At 40.8% G+C, this 16,012-nt stretch overlaps 1 protein-coding gene across 2 annotated transcripts in view; it reads left to right on the plus strand.

The window, feature by feature from the left end:
* The first annotated feature begins 1,805 nt into the window (after positions 1 to 1,805).
* The window catches only part of hvcn1 (hydrogen voltage-gated channel 1), a 32,348-nt gene continuing 18,141 nt past the window's right edge, over positions 1,806 to 16,012 (plus strand). Inside the window, exons 1-2 of one of the 2 annotated variants that reach the window (XM_028824668.2) lie at positions 2,048 to 2,266; positions 2,361 to 2,481. The gene's annotated coding sequence lies outside the window, so the exon portion shown is untranslated. Of the gene's footprint in view, positions 1,999 to 2,047; positions 2,267 to 2,360; positions 2,482 to 16,012 lie in introns of those variants that run through there. The other variant, XM_028824669.2, reaches the window with a different exon arrangement.

Here is a 16,012-nt window from a genome sequence, read left to right on the forward strand (position 1 = left end):
TGTTTGGTTGCCAATTAAGGAAAAAAGAAATAACTAAGGGGCCTGAGTCTAAAGTTGCACATCAATTAAAATTAAGGCAAAGAGTTAATTAGCAGCAAAATCTGGTCAATAATCAAGAAAAGAGTTAGAATGAAAACCTGCAGCCACTGTGGCCCTCCAGGACTGGAGTTGGAGACTCCTGCCCTATGGCTTTTCTCTCAAGGACCATCCTGGCACCTTTTATTTTTAATTGTATTTTATGGTTCTTTGCTGTGTTGTGTGGTTCCTTGTTGAACCTGCGCTTGACGAAGCACCATCTATTTCTGGAAAGGGTTCTTTGCATATGAAGTTGGTCCTTTGTGCTTTGAAAAACTTCCTAATAAGCAGAAAAAAACAAAACAAAACCATTAATGTATGATAGACTAATCATCAGTACACTAACATATTATGCCCGTGTTACTGTATGCAGCGAGAGTCCCTTTAAAAAACATTTTAAACTGACTAATTTGTATTTCACAAATCTGTTACCATCTATTTATGGTTATGTGCTGCACGGAGCTTTTTGCAGATTTAAGTTTATAAAGTTTCTTTCTGGAATCTTCATGTTGATAGAATAATAAAGTGCCTAGCAGGACACCGATAGGTTAAGAAAACCTGAACTTTGCCCGTGTTAATGAATGCAGCAAGAGTCCTTTTAAAGTCAGGAGCCCATTTGTATTTCACAGGTATGTTGTGACCTATTCATGGCTAATTATTATAAAGGAGCCTGTTATGGATCTAAATAAAGAAAAGGTTCTTTCTGGAACCTTCATGTAGATGAGATTTGATGAACCAAAAATGGTTCCCCTATTGCATACTCTGGTAGGGTGGATGAAGAGTGTCACTAAATGACTGTTACAATTCAAATGCAAGGGTGGTATAAGAAATGCTAAGCCCAGTGGAAAGACAAGGTGCTTGAATAAAGCGAGGACAAGGAAAAAATAAACACCTGAGAAATAAAAGAGAATGTAAGCCGGTTTGGCAGGTTCAAGTGGGTGAGAGCAGCAACTGGGTCTCTAAGACTTTACAATTCCAAGGAAGTTAAGTTGTGTCATTCTGTCTAACAGGTTTTACTCCAAACATTAAATGTGCATAGCCAAATACCCCCAAAGTACGCAAAACACTTGGAGGCCTTCAAGAGTCCTCATTTAAGCTGAAGTTTGCCAGCCAAGTAGAATCTGCATGTTTCAGTACTTTACTATTATGGTGTCACAAATTATGTGGCGAAACATTCACTCCAATGGAGATATATAAAGGAGTTATGGCCACCAGAAGCGATTTGCGTCACGATAATAGGAAAAGTACCGACATTTCTTTTCTATGTAGCGGGTTCAAAAAGAACCCGTCCGATAGGAAGAGGAGACGCCTTTCCTGTTATGGCCCCGACTAGTCATTTGGGCTGAACGACTTTTCCTCTGACGGTTTGCTTTCCATGCAAATTCTGCGCAGGTTGTTAGAAAAGCACCGCCCGAGTTACGAGAACCAGCACCGCCCAACTCGCCCACCGTGAGAAGGTGTGTGTGTGTTTCCCGCTGGATTTCCCAATTCCCACATTTGCGTAAGCTATGGGTTGATGATAATCGATCCAGTTGGTTGATGATTGGAATACGAAACGAAACAGGAGTCAATCCAATGTGCTCACGGAGGGAGTGTGCTTACACATGGATTCGAATCCGGATCCCAAAATACAGGGTTCAAAATGCCCCCCAGGTTTAGTATGTTTCCACCCAGCAGTCCTTGTGTCGTTAGGTTACAGCGAGACGTCCCTCGTGCTAATGTACTCCTCAGTCTCATTGAGTTGCAGATTTTAAACCCTTCATAATTTCTGGGGGCCTTCCGGGGCCGCGGGCGCCCCATTCCCCGGCGGTAGCTTTGCTCTTCTCCACCGGATAGACGCTCCGAGGGCATTCCTGGGAGAGGCGGGGATTGCCTGAGAACAAAGTTTCTCGGAGGGAGAGATCGAGCGCGCCGCCGCTAAGGGTAAGTAAGACTCGTGAATCTGCGGTTGCTTTCCCCGCTTTGCTTTTATTCAGTACAAGAAAACTTGAACGAGTAGCCTGGAAATCCGCCAGGAGCCGAGTGCAGACGCTCGCGTGACGCCTCCGCCGCGGCTGATTGAGGGGCTACAGAGAGAAGAGAGGCGGTTGGCCCTTCGCTGTGTGCTGCGTTACGGGGGACTTTAAACCAGCGAAACGCAGTTTTGTAAACTTAATAAAAGTCGCCGCGGACTGCAGCTGTCATCCTTCTGGTACGGATGGTTTTTTTTTTATTTATTTTATTTTATGGGAAGCTTCCGATTCAGGAAGTCACGAGACCTTCAGTTGTATTGATTTTCATTGTAGGAGTGAGTCGGTAGCGCGTTTCGTACCCACCGACTGCCTTTAACGCAAGAAAGCGGCCGAACGCGATCGTTGGAAGAAAGCTGAAGTTTATTGAAGACCCGAATGAGATCCTTCTTTTTAGGTAAGGCGTGTTAAGTGCGAACTCTATTACACAGAGGAGCGTTGTTGTTATAAGCAGTTTGTGTTTTGTGTGGGTCTAGAAACACGGAACCCACCGTTGGGGTTTACTGAATGTAGCGTTTATGGACCTTTTGAACCCTCACATAGGATACTAGTCCATGAGGGGGCACTCACCCATTGACAGCATGCCACTGTGCTCTGTGAAGGAGACCCACATGGGTACAGAGATGAGCCTTAGGCTACTTAAAGGAGTAATGCTTATTTGTCAAAAATCTTTGCACCCTGTGATAGTTCCTAAGAACTGAATGCTACTAAATGCCAAGATAAGTCAATAATTTTCCACAATTTTGTGATAATTGTGTGTTGGCCGTACAGCTTTCCCCGTGCACATGTGGAAACATGGTGTGTCTGTGGTCACAATGGTGAAGTCTCACCCTCCATCAGTCCATTTCTGTTTCAGCTGTTGCTGTTTTCTAGGAGTAAATGTGGCTGCTCCACTGCCGGTTTGACCCAAAGAAGATCAGTGATCTGTATGCTATGGGCTGAAGGTGTACCAAGTTATGAAATCCATAGAAGGCTTTCTGCACAACAGTGTGGTATTATACCACAGTGCAGTGCTTACAAATGGAGTGAGAAGTTTAAAAATGGTTGGTCAAGTGTTTAAGCATGAAGAAGGAGTAGGATGACTGTCCCAGTTCACTATAGACGGCAACACTGAACAATGATTCTGATGAACTGACACGGATTTAAGTCCCTGATGCACCTTAAGCCCATTAAGTAAAGGGATCACTGGGTGTTGCTCTTCTTTGGCGCTGGTGGAGAGCGGAGCGGCCGGGTTTACTCCCAGAAATCAACAGGAGAAACTGATCAAGGTGACCACGGACACGACATGTGCTGTACTGCCAACCTAAACAAAAGTGTGGATAAGTATTAGATTATCCCGTTCTCTAAAAACATGGTTCAGGCTAATCCAAGTAACTATAGGTCAGTAAGTGTAACATATATCACGGGCAAATCGATGGATGCAATTATTAAGAAAAAGATTGGGCATCACATTTCAAGAAAAGCTGAGTATCAGTATAGAAAAAAAGTCATCATGGTTAAGACAGAAGAGATTGTGTTCCACTAAAATGGTGGAATTCTATGAGGAAGTATGAAAAACTTGTGACCAGAAGGCCATATGATTTTTATAGTGAATTTTCAGAAAGTACCAAATGAAAAGTGTAGTAGTACTTGGGTGTTGTGCCGTGTCAGCCATTATGAACATAGAGAAAAGCCAAGCAAAATGACACCTTTTATTGGCTAACTAAAAAGATTACAATATGCAAGCTTTCGAGGCAACTCAGGCCTCTTCTTCAGGCAGGATGTAAGCCAGACATGGGTTGCAATCTTCTGCTGGCGCACTTCAATTTTAAGTAGCACACCGGCAACTGTTAACCATAAAATGACTGTCAAACCACGGGGTACACTTACTATCTTTTGATATCCTGCTTCCTTTTGTTTCTTCTTATCTGTGCTTTGTTTACGTGGCTTCAGCTGTGTCTATCCGTGACCTCAGCTACCCATTATAAGTAAAATAATGTAATGTGGATTAAAACTTGCAGACCACAGTTGCACACTTTGGCTACAGTAGTATATGATATTCTATAAGAAACAGATTTATAGTCAAGTTTTAGAAGAAGAAAAAAATGACAGTAGTCTATAGTGAAGACTTTGGACTGCTACACTAAAAACCTCAGTCATCATCTATATACGTTCTCTTGTTCTATTTTAATTAAGTCCTAGTGAAAAGTTAAGCAAAATGACACCTTTTATTGGCTAACTAAAAAGATTACAATATGCAAGCTTTCGAGGGCAACTCGGGGCACTCATTAAAAAAAAGGGTTAGAATGAAAACCTGCAGCCACGGTGGTCCTCCAGGACTGGAGTTGGTGACCCCTGCTGTAGGTGATGATTTATTTTTGGCCTTATCAGAGATCTGCAGAGTGCACCAGATCGGTTTTTAACTATGTGTGATGCTGTGGTAAAGAGTGGTTTGAGTTGTGCCCGCTAGTCATGAACATCCACTGCACCTCAAGTTAAGTGCACAAAAGTCCCAAGTGAGTATCATGAAGCCGATTATGAAGTTGGCACAGCAGCTGTAGTTGTACAGATGCGGGTGTTGAAGCTGATACCGAGTCTTAGGACGAAGCACAAGCTCTGCCCTCATCTGTGCTTGTGATCTGAGGCTCGTGTTAATGGCCACATGAAGAGAAGGGACATTTCCTGGCGTAAGCGGGCTGAGCAAGCCTATTGGGGTCTCGTGGCCTGAGAACAGCAGTGAAGGGGGACGGCAGCTCTAAAAGGGGCTCGATTTGTCTTTGTGACTGGCGCCGTTTACAGCTCCACTTGTATATTTGTTATCCGCAGTGTTATCTTTGCTTTTTTGACCTGGCTTTGTGTTGCAGGGTACAGATTTGGTTTAGTTACTTTGGTCTCGCCAATGCTGGGTAGTTTACCAGTTTTATTGTTTCCTGTGCATGACTTTGGATTTTCCGTTTGGATTATGGATGTTTCTAAATAAGTAATACAAGTAAGTGCTGTTTTACCTCTTTGTCATGCTGGTTTGGAGTACCGTCACCTAGCTGGGCACGGCCAGGCACATTTTACAGGGTGGCACACCACAATACTGTGTACTTCTGTACTCTGGGCCAGTGTTTGACTGACAGCTGCTTACTAGCAAGACTGAATGTCATTCTTCGTTTCTTCATTTCGTTTCTGCAGAGCTTAGCTAATATTATTCTCAGTAAGCAGGTGAAAACATGAATATATAAAGTTACAAGTGATTCAGCCTGAGGCAATGTAGCTATCGAAGGCAGCAATTAAGGATTTCACAATCTCGACTTTTGCAATCTTTTCCGCCCTCCAACAACACCCATATATTGATTTGTGCCATATGCATCTAACCCGTTATGGAGGTGTCGTCAAATGATTAATGCACCAGTTTGGTAAAACTTTCATTTTTAAACGAGTGCACGAATGTGTAAGGTTTCAAAGATTTAATTGTGTTAACAACCACTGCCAGGAACTGCCTTTTGCCCTATAAATCCAGAGGGTCTTCCACAGTTCCCGGCAGTTCATCTTGAAAGCCCTAGGGAATGGTAAGTTACTGTGATATTCCGTGTTTATTGTGAGTTTTGGGTTTTGAATTCATGCTCTGTTTGGTTAAATTGGATTGCCTTATTGTGTTGAGCCTGTCCTATTGCCTTTGTGATCCATGGCGCTTCATTTTTGTGAAGAATAAATGTTTTATTTTATTAAGATTGCACATAGCCCTTTTTCTGTCTAGCTGGGGTTTTGATGCGATTTCCCCCTCTAGTAGGTGTTTTGGGAAATGCTTTGGGATTTCTGGTTATAAATCAATACGCAGACAACAATATAAATTTCCATACCGGATCGGTTGAGCCCCGGGTTAATAATAATAATAATAATAATTCATTACATTTATATAGCGCTTTTCTCAGTTCTCAAAGCGCTATCCACACAGGGAGGAACCGGGAAGCGAACCCACAATCTTCCACAGTCTCCTTACTGCAAAGCAACAGCACTACCACTGCGCCACCGGTACTGTTAGCCAACAGGGTGCAGGCGAAAATTGGGCTACTGTTGGGCGAAGAAGAACAGAGCAAGATGCAGAGGACAGAAAGATGTGGAAGAAGATGGTCCGCTTTGGCAACCCCTAACGGGAGGAGCCGAAAGAAGAAGAAGAATAACATGACCTGAGCTCCAGAGGGCGCTGTCTATGAACCAGGACCCTCAGCCTAGAAACAGCTACTCCAGATGGCAGCACCAAGGCATAAGCAATATGGTGTTACACTTAACAGTAAAACAAACCTGTAACGCTTATAATTATTTACATACGCCTAGAGACGATAACTCTACAGGGAGATTCTCTCATGTCCAAAACCTTCCAAAATGTTAGAATGACCTTGAAACAAAATTTACAAAGAGTGATTTCTTTTTTTTTTTGTTTGTCCAAATTCAAACCTTACCAGTAGTTGCCTTTAAACGGTAGCAGGAGGATTTTGTATTCTGCTAATGGCGTCTTTCAGTCTTTGACTTATGTGCTTTTGTTTTCTGGTTACTCAGTTTTGTTTTGCTATCCCAGCATTGTCTCTCAATTTCAAGTACCTTGCATGCCCATAACGCATTGCTTCAATGCGTAATATTACGGCTCGTGTTTTTACAGTCCAGATGACACCCGTGTTTCAGTCTAAAATGTGGGTAAAAACAGACATCGCATGCCGGTAAATTAAAATTCCCGTGTTTTTGTCTTTTTGTTGTTGTGAACGTTAAGAAGTTTTCACATAAGTTCTGGTGTGCACTTTAACTCAAGAGACGGAGGCAAAGGTAGAAAAACAAATACGAAGACAAGTGATCGACTATCAAGTTGAAGTTAAACCAGATATTTCTTAACAAAAATAGAGTTTTTGCCACGTTTTTGATTCAAAGTTTGAATGTTGTTGAGTGCATGTGGACATCTTTAATAACATTGCTGCCATGACGTTATAGGTCAGGTAGCACGTCCATGACATCCGTAACAACCATATAGCATCATAGTGACCCATCACTCTAGAACAGCAAAGCAAAAAGCTGGCAGCCATGAAGCAATATATACACAAAATAGCAATGAGATAACATCACTGAAATAACAGTAAAATAATGATTAATTAAACAGATTTGGGCCACCATTTGTGCAGTCCTGGATGTGCTGTTTCATTAGACACATGGGGAATTTCCACATTTCATTAAATATGACCATTGAGTGCAAACCTACAAGATGCTATATAAATGTTTCTCAAAATAGAAATTGTTTTAGTTCAAACAGATTTTGAAAGTGGTACACTTCCTTTTGTGGCCCCCACCTGCTTATAGCCAGCGGCAGTCTCGTATTGTGCACTCTTCACTGCTTTTGTCATCGGTTTTGCTGCACACTATTTTATATAAGCAAAGATGGCGGTGAGTGTGTGAGCTGAAAATCCCTTGAGATATGCGTACAGTGCACTGTGCCTTCTTAAAGCTCAGAAAACCATCAGCTGTTCATTAATCTTTTCAAACAAATACAACAATAGCTACAGACAAGCTATAGAAATGCAGTGTGCCTTATGAAGAACTCCCTGCATTAGACCGCCAGCCAGAAAAAAAGAAGAGCTCTATAAAACATGAAAAAATACTCCTTATGATACCGTATCTTCAGATCTCAGGAATCAGAGATTTATGTTTTGATGGAATTATACTTTAAATCTAGACAAGTAAATAAATAGTTGCAGTGCAGATTTTATGTAAAATTACCTTCGAAGCTTAAAAGGAGAAAAGAGCCTGTGGCCTGTACGCAGACACAACTTCACCACAACAGTCCTGGGTTCAAATAAACGATACCTTCTCACAAGCTTGTTTACAATAAACAGTTTCTTTCTATCTATCTATCTATCGATCGATCGATTGACCGACCGACACACCAAAGCATACTTCTGTTCCATCTGCACTATAGTACAAAGCACTTTCAGATCAGGCCAAACTTCCATATGGCAATGCAACAGCACTTTCTAGCTGGCAGCCCCCCAGAACTACAACTCAAATGCAGCCCTGCACAGGGATGTCCAGTATACTGGGGAAATGCATGATCCCAGGGGGGAGTCACCTCTTGTCCTTGCATTGTATCTTCCCAAATAGGAAAGGGGACACCAATCATCTTGACCAGGACATCCATCCACTGATATTCGCCATCTGCTATGGGGACCTGCCAGCCAGGTAATCAGTCATCCAGACCACTGTTGCCTTCAATCACATTATGTATACAGGTATTTAAAATATACAATGTATATATAAATATGTATGTGTGTGTGTGTGTGTATATATATATATATATATATATATATATATATATGCAGCTGGAGATCCACGAAGGGAGAAAAAACGAATCACGTATCATAAAATAGTTTTTTTTTTATTATTCCTGAGCTTTCAACCCCTATCAGGGGTCTTCATCAGAGGATAATGCTTAGACTTACAAGAATCAAAGGCAATATATAGCAACACATTCAGTGGGGGGGGGGGTGGGGGTGGGTGGAGGTGACTAAGTCAGTATGATCAAGGGGGGGGTTGTATAGTTTAATTATTGTGTACATGTCCTTCTTAAGTTGGCATATGCTGGATTTATGTCCAAGTGTCTGTTGATGGCGTTTTCATCTGATAGCCAAGACTCCGCCAACTCTCTGGCACTTTTAGTACTGGCCTTAAATTTTACTTTTACGTTGTCCCAGTTGAATGTGTGTCCTGTCGATTTAGTATGTGCATATATCAAAGATAGTGCGTCCTTTCTTCTGACGGCGTTGCGATGTTCCTATACACGTGTTGAGATTCTTTTTGACGTTTGTCCTATGTATACCGCTGAGCAAGAATTGCATGGAATACTATAAACTGCGTTTCGTGTTTCGGCTGTCGATTTCTTGTGTATATATATATATATAAATAAATAATACATATAACAACAGTAGCTTTTATTTCTACAGTACATTTTCATGCACAGAATGGAGCTCACTGTGCTTTAGAAGATGTCAAAGAAATAGAAGAAAAGAAAGACAAGTTAAATTAGGCAAGAGTAGTAATGAATAAAAAATTAATAAATATATGCTTACATCTCATAGATATATAAGTAATACAAAAGTAGAGTCCTTATCTCTCTCTCTGTCTCTCATACATATATATCCTCTTTAATAAAACCCCTGTGTGCGTCCAGGGTGTCCGTGTGTGTGTGTCTTCTGGTGAAGTGTGCGCGCATCGCACGGCCATTATTGTAACGGGCTTAATGTGTAGTGTGTGTGTGTGTGTGTGTGTGTGTGTGTGTATATATATATATATATATATTTATTTATGTATTTATATATATTATATTTATATTATATATACATATACAGTGCATCCGGAAAGTATTCACAGCGCTTCATCACTTTTTCCACATTTTGTTATGTTACAGCCTTATTCCAAAATGGATTCAATTAATTTTTTTTCTCAGAATTCTACACACAACACCCCATAATGACAACGTGAAAAAAGTTTACTTGAGGTTTTTGCAAATTTATTAAAAATAAAAAACTGAGAAATCTCATGTACATAAGTATTCATAGCCTTTGCCATGAAGCTCCAAATTGAGCTCAGGTGCATCCTGTATCCCCTGATCATCCTTGAGATGTTTCTGCAGCTTCATTGAAGTCCACCTGTGGTAAATTCAGTTGGTTGGACATGATTTGGAAAGGCACACACCTGTCTATAGAAGGTCCCACAGTTGACAGTTCATGTCAGAGCACAAACCAAGCATGAAGTCAAAGGAATTGTCTGTAGACCTCCGAGACAGGATTGTCTCGAGGCACAAATCTGGGGAAGGTTACAGAAAAATTTCTGCTGCTTTGAAGGTCCCAATGAACACAGTGGCCTCCATCATCCGTAAGTGGAAAAAGTTCGAAACCACCAGGACTCTTCCTAGAGCTGGCCGGCTATCTAAACTGAGAGATCGGGGGAGAAGGGCCTTAGTCAAAAGAAATCCAATGTCTGTCCACTTTTCACGAGAGAACTACTTCACGGATTTACTGTAGATCGGGTTTTTTTTTCTATAATTTGCTTGAACATTCTGGTTGATTTTTGAGATTTCTCTCATCGTGCTGTGAATCATAGTTTGCTTGCAGGAGTGATATATTTGTGCTAATTTGAGAAAGAGGCTACAGGCCGGGTTGGAGCATGATGTCGGGAGTGGGGAGCCGGACAGGACCCTTCTCACTTACACACAAGCCTCTGTTTCAGTTGCTATACGTTGCCTCCACTTAGCTAGTGATACCTGTCTGTTTATTGATTTTTAAAGTAGGATATTCCAAGACTGTACGATTGAGTACTATGAAAATGTCAATTGGCCAGATGGACAGGAAAAAAAAAGAAAAAAACTCAGCTGGTCGTGGAAAAAATCAAAATCTGCAGGCCCTCAAGGCCAACAGACCTCCCAGCCCTTGCTGGGCATTCTACCTACTGTAAATAAATGTTGTGAAGTTGCTCCACACTGCTCTTAGGATTTGACACAGTGGGTCACGGAGGCAGTACAGTGCCTCGATCAGGTGGTAGTTGTGGCACCAAGCATTTATATACATAGAAGCATGTTGGCGTACAAGTTATGAATCCTTATGCACCTGTCCTTTCCACAGATGGTAGGACATGCTAATATTATTACATGTTTGTCTGCCAGCTTTTATCCAAGTTGTTTTATAAGATCAGCTACAATTATTTACACTTGTGTTTTTTTTAAGCTGTTAAAACATAGCTGGGTTTTGCTCTCAAGTCAGGAATGAAATCAGTATTCATGGTGTCAAGGTTCAGTGCTTTAGTCACTGTGACACACTGGCTAGATTAAACTGTTTATTATTGAGTTATCAGTAGACAGCATGTACGCAGAACAAGAAAGTAATTGTAAAAAAAAAAAAAAAAAAAAGGTTTAAGTGCATTTAAAAATGTGGCTTTATGAGACTTGTATAAACAGTATGTGTTAAATGTTTGCTTTTCAAAGTTACACTCCTTGTCAGTGACTGCTGTTTGGTGTTCATCTTATTGTGGCTAATACATTTAAGAAAAATATTGGTTTTAGCAGGCAGACAAATGTGTGTGTTTAAATAATTTAATAATAAAAAAAGCTTAACAATAACTCAAAGTTTCATATTAGAAAAGAGATAAGTCAAAGTTATGATGTTTCATTATTTTTCACTCTTGGATGAGAAGTAAAAGCCCATTTCTGTGCAGTCACACATTTATATTTCAAGGAAGGGGGAAATCTTTAGTTCCTTTTACAATAGCATATGCAACAGAAAAGACAATTATGGAAAATGTTATGTCATTCCATTTCAACAAAATTAAAATACACCTCCAGAAAGCCATTTTAAAAGCAGAAGATAACGTGACTGAGGCTGTCATCTTTGCTCTGAAAGAGTCACGCTCCACTTACTGCTCAGTCTTTCGTTTACCCTGGTATGTTTGATCTTGTGATGCCTATTATTAAACAGTCAGAATGTTTGGCTTTTATTCCAGTTGCTCCTGTTGAAAGTTAATAGCACCTTATTCTCAAACCTGTCTAATCAGATTCAGAGTCCTCAGGAGGCAAAGCCAAACCTGAGAGCCCTGAGCACAAGGCAGGAATCGGCAGTAAATGCAATGCCAGACCACTGCAGGGCCAATTTAGAGTCACTTGTTATCCTGTGTAACTTGTGTGAGAGCAAAGGCTGCATAGACGTGGGGAGGGAATGCAAACCTCGCACATACGCTCACGATGAACAAATCTAGGAGGCGGTGGTGCTAACAACTACCCCGCCAGAAGCTCATTTACCATCTTGTCATTTAATAGCTCTGAGTGCTGCTCAATCAATGAAAGCAGGGCAACGGACAAGTAGAAATATTAAGACTTAGTCTCTCTGTTTACTAGAGTTGGAGAAATAAAGGTGCACCGTGAAATCATGGAGCTGGTCAGCGTTCTGGTTTGTGATGACATTTGTAATTAATAAATATCCTGGGAAAGCAGAAGCAGATGCCGTTCAAGGCTGAGTGTGCAGTCGGGAATCTGTACAATTTTCTGTATCACAATATTAAATTGATTTTAAATCATTTCATCTGATCTTATTTATCTGTTAATCGAGCAAGATAATTCCGTTCTGCGATGAGCAGACAGACACCCCTTTACCTGCCTTCATTGAACATTCACTTTATTACATGTCTGCCTATCTGAATTGTGCACAATTGTGATTTTTCCAAAATGGAAAGCCAAAAAAATAACTATCTCTTAAAACTAAAAGAAAACAAAGTATTAAAATTTTTTAATAGATCATTAAATAAATTCATTCATTTATTCAAATAAGCAAGCAATCATCTGAAATCATGTACTATAGATAAGAAGAGATGGGGGGCTACAACACTGATGAACATCAGGTTGAAACTGGAGGAACTTAACACATCAATCAAAACTAAGAAAAGCAAAAAGTCAAAAACAAAAGGGGGGAAAAAACAAAATAAATAAAAGTAAAAAGTGTTCAACAAGAAAATCCTATAAAAATTCAAAAAACAGGAGCAAACGGTCAAAGGTAGCAAATTTAAATTCTAAATATCTCCAGTGAGACAAACTCAAGTATTACGAGAACGTCTTGAGTAAGGTGAGCGCTACACGAACTTAAAGATTGACCACCTAGAAGTGCAAACTAGCAACAGTTATGCCACAGCAAGGAACAAAATACAATTATTTTTAATAGTAAAATAGTCATATGAAAAAGTTTGGGAACCCCTCTTAATTCTTTGGATTTTTGTTTCTCATTGGCTGAGCTTTCAAAGTAGCAACGTCCTTTTAATATACAACATGTCTTATGGAGACAGTAGGATTTCAGCAGTGACATTAAGTTTATTGGATTAACAGAAAATATGCAATATGCATCATAACAAAATTAGACAGGTGTGTAAATGTGGGCACCCCAATGGAGATATGACATCAATACTTAGTTGAGCCTCCTTTTGGCCTCTAGACGCTGTCCTCCTATAGCCTCTGATGAGTGTCTGATTCTGGATGGAGGTATTGTTGACCATTCTTCATACAAAATCTCTCCAGTTCAGTTCAATTTGATGGACAGCCTGCTTCAAATCATCCCACAGATTGTCGATGATTTTCAAGTCAGGGGACTGTGACGGCTATTCCAGAACATTGTACTTCTCTCTTTGCATGAATGCCTTTGTAGATTTTTGAACTCTGTTTTGGCTCATTGTCTTGTTGGAATATCCAACACCCTGCGTAACTTCAACTTTGTGACTGATGCTTGAACATTATCCTGAAGAATTTGTTGATATTGGGTTGAATTCAACTGACCCTCGACTTTAACAAGGGCCCCAGTCCCTGAACTAGCCACACAGCCCCACAGCATGATGGAACCTCCACCAAATTTGACAGTAGGTAGCAGGTGTTTTTCTTGGAATGTGGTGTTCTTCTTCCACCATGCAAAGCGCTTTTTGTTCTGACCAAATAACTCCATTTTTGTCTCATCAGTCCAAAGCACTTTGTTGCAAAATGAATCTCACTTGTGTAAATGAGCATTGGCATACAACAAGCGACTCTGTTTGTGGCGTGAGTGCAGAAAGGGCTTCTTTCTCCTCACCCTGCCATACAGATGTTCTTTGTGCAAATTGCGCTGAATTGTAGAACGATGTACAGATGCACCATCTGCAGCAAGATGTTCTTGCAGGTCTTTGGAGGTGATCTGTGGGTTGTCTGTCACCATTCTCACAATCCTGCCCATATGCCGCTCCTGTATTTTTCTTGGCCTGCCAGACCTGCTGGGTTTAACAGCAACTGTGCCTGTGGCCTTCCATTTCCTGATTCCATTCCTTACAGTTGAAACTGACAGTTTAGACCTCTGAGATGGCTTTTTGTAGCCTTCCCCTAAACCATGAGACTGAACAATCTTTGTTTTCATATCTTTGGAGAGTTGCTTTGAGGATCCCATGCTGTCACTCTTCAGAGGAGAGTCAAAGGGAAGGAAGCACAACTTGCAATTGACCACCTTAAATACCTTTGTATCTCATGATGGGACATACCTGTCTTTGAAGTTCAAGGTGTAACGAGCTCATCAACCAAGTAATCAGCATTGAGCAGTGACAGGCATTCAAATCAGCAAAATTACACGGGGACACACATTTGTGCACAGCCAGTTTTTCTCATTTGATTTAATTTCATACAACTGCTTCACTCAAAATATTTGTTCGGAAAACACCGCAGTACTCGGGTATTCCTAGGAAATGAAAGACATGCCACTGATATCTTTATTGTTGAACGGAGAGTCAATTATTATGCAGGCTGAGTGGGATTCCCAAACTTTTTCATATGACTGTACGTACGGAATAGCGTTGGGATTTTTTTTTTTTTTTATCATGTGGTTTGGTGATGTGGGCGAGAGAAATGTGTTGTGTGCATCATCAAAACAAAAAAAACTTTTTTTTTTTTTAATTATACTGGCAAATTCTTTAAAAGAATATCTGTTCTTCCATCCATGACCTGAAATTTAACAGAATTTAGTAAATTAACAACAGACTAGCAGAAGTCAGAAGAAATTTCACTTCATGAGAGGGCAAAGTCACAGTCCTAATTTTAACTCACATGATAGACTGTGGCATAACCCCAAAGGAGCAGTTGGTACACTGAAGTCTGTAAATGCCAGTGCTGTGAAGAAGCTCGGTTTTTCTTCACACAGAGAACTGTAGACACTTGGAATAAGCCACCAAGTTAGTGCGGTGGAAGACAGCAGGGCATTAGGGTCCTTCAAAACTCGACTTGATGTTACTTTAGAAGAATTAAGTGGATAGCCCTGGTGAGCTTTGTTGGGCTGAATGGCTTGTTCTTGTCTAAATTGTTTTAATGTTGTAACGTATCAGCCCGGGTTACTCCCCTGCCTCTTGTTCAAATTCATGTTTTATGTCTGTTTTTATTTTTAATTCTTTGATTGATGTTGATTATGAGTATCATTCTTTAATTTTAGTTTAATGTATGTATTCACTCAGGTAATTGGTGAACTCTGGTCCAACTCTGTTCCTGGGGGGCCGCAGTGGCTGCAGGTTTTCATTCTAATCCTTTTCCTAATCAATTTTCACTGCTCATTAACTCATTTTCCCTTCATTTTCATAGATAACACACCCACACACTACGGCCAATTTAGAATCGCCAATCCACCTAACCTGAATGTCTTTGGACTGTGGGAGGAAACCAGAGCACCCGGAGGAAACCCACACAGACACGGGGATAACATGCAGACTCCACGCAGGGAAGACCCGGGAAGCGAACCCAGGTCCCCAGGTCTCCCAAGTGCGAGGCATCAGCGCTACCCAGTGCACCACCGTGCCGCCCATAAATGAATTCAATAAACTTCTAATTCTTCTTTCTTCACTTTCAGGCCATAACGAAAGTAGGGAGATCCTCTCTCGCTAGCATTTCCGGACTCCATCTCTCAAGCGCCCCTGCAGGTGTTCCGTTTGGGTTCTCATACAAGGACCACTGCCACATGGCATATGGGGGATGGTACCACTCCCGACTCTCGGCTTCTGCAGGTGCCTCCATTGGGTACAAAATTCATTATTTGTTCAGCCTGACAATCCACCTGCGTTATCATACTGGCTTCCCATCCGGCTGATGGGTTCTTCTTCAGGATTCCCGTTCTCTTCCTACAAGCTTATACCATAATGAGATCTGGCTTCTAGGCTAGATGTTGCGGGTTCACGGATGATCACCAACTCCAAACTCCAGATATCGTGTCGATATATTGCATTGATATTCAAAAGTGTCAAAATGTCAGTAATGTGTATTACAAAAACCTGACATGCTAGCTTAATACTGATTTCATATACTGTATGAGATCACTGTAAAAAACTTAATAAAGAGTTGCTCTGAAGTTCCTAGTAGCAAACAAAATTTTTTTTTTTTGTAGACCAGTGTAATC

Source organism: Erpetoichthys calabaricus, chromosome 18, assembly GCF_900747795.2.
Source record: "Erpetoichthys calabaricus chromosome 18, fErpCal1.3, whole genome shotgun sequence".
NCBI lineage: Eukaryota > Metazoa > Chordata > Cladistia > Polypteriformes > Polypteridae > Erpetoichthys > Erpetoichthys calabaricus.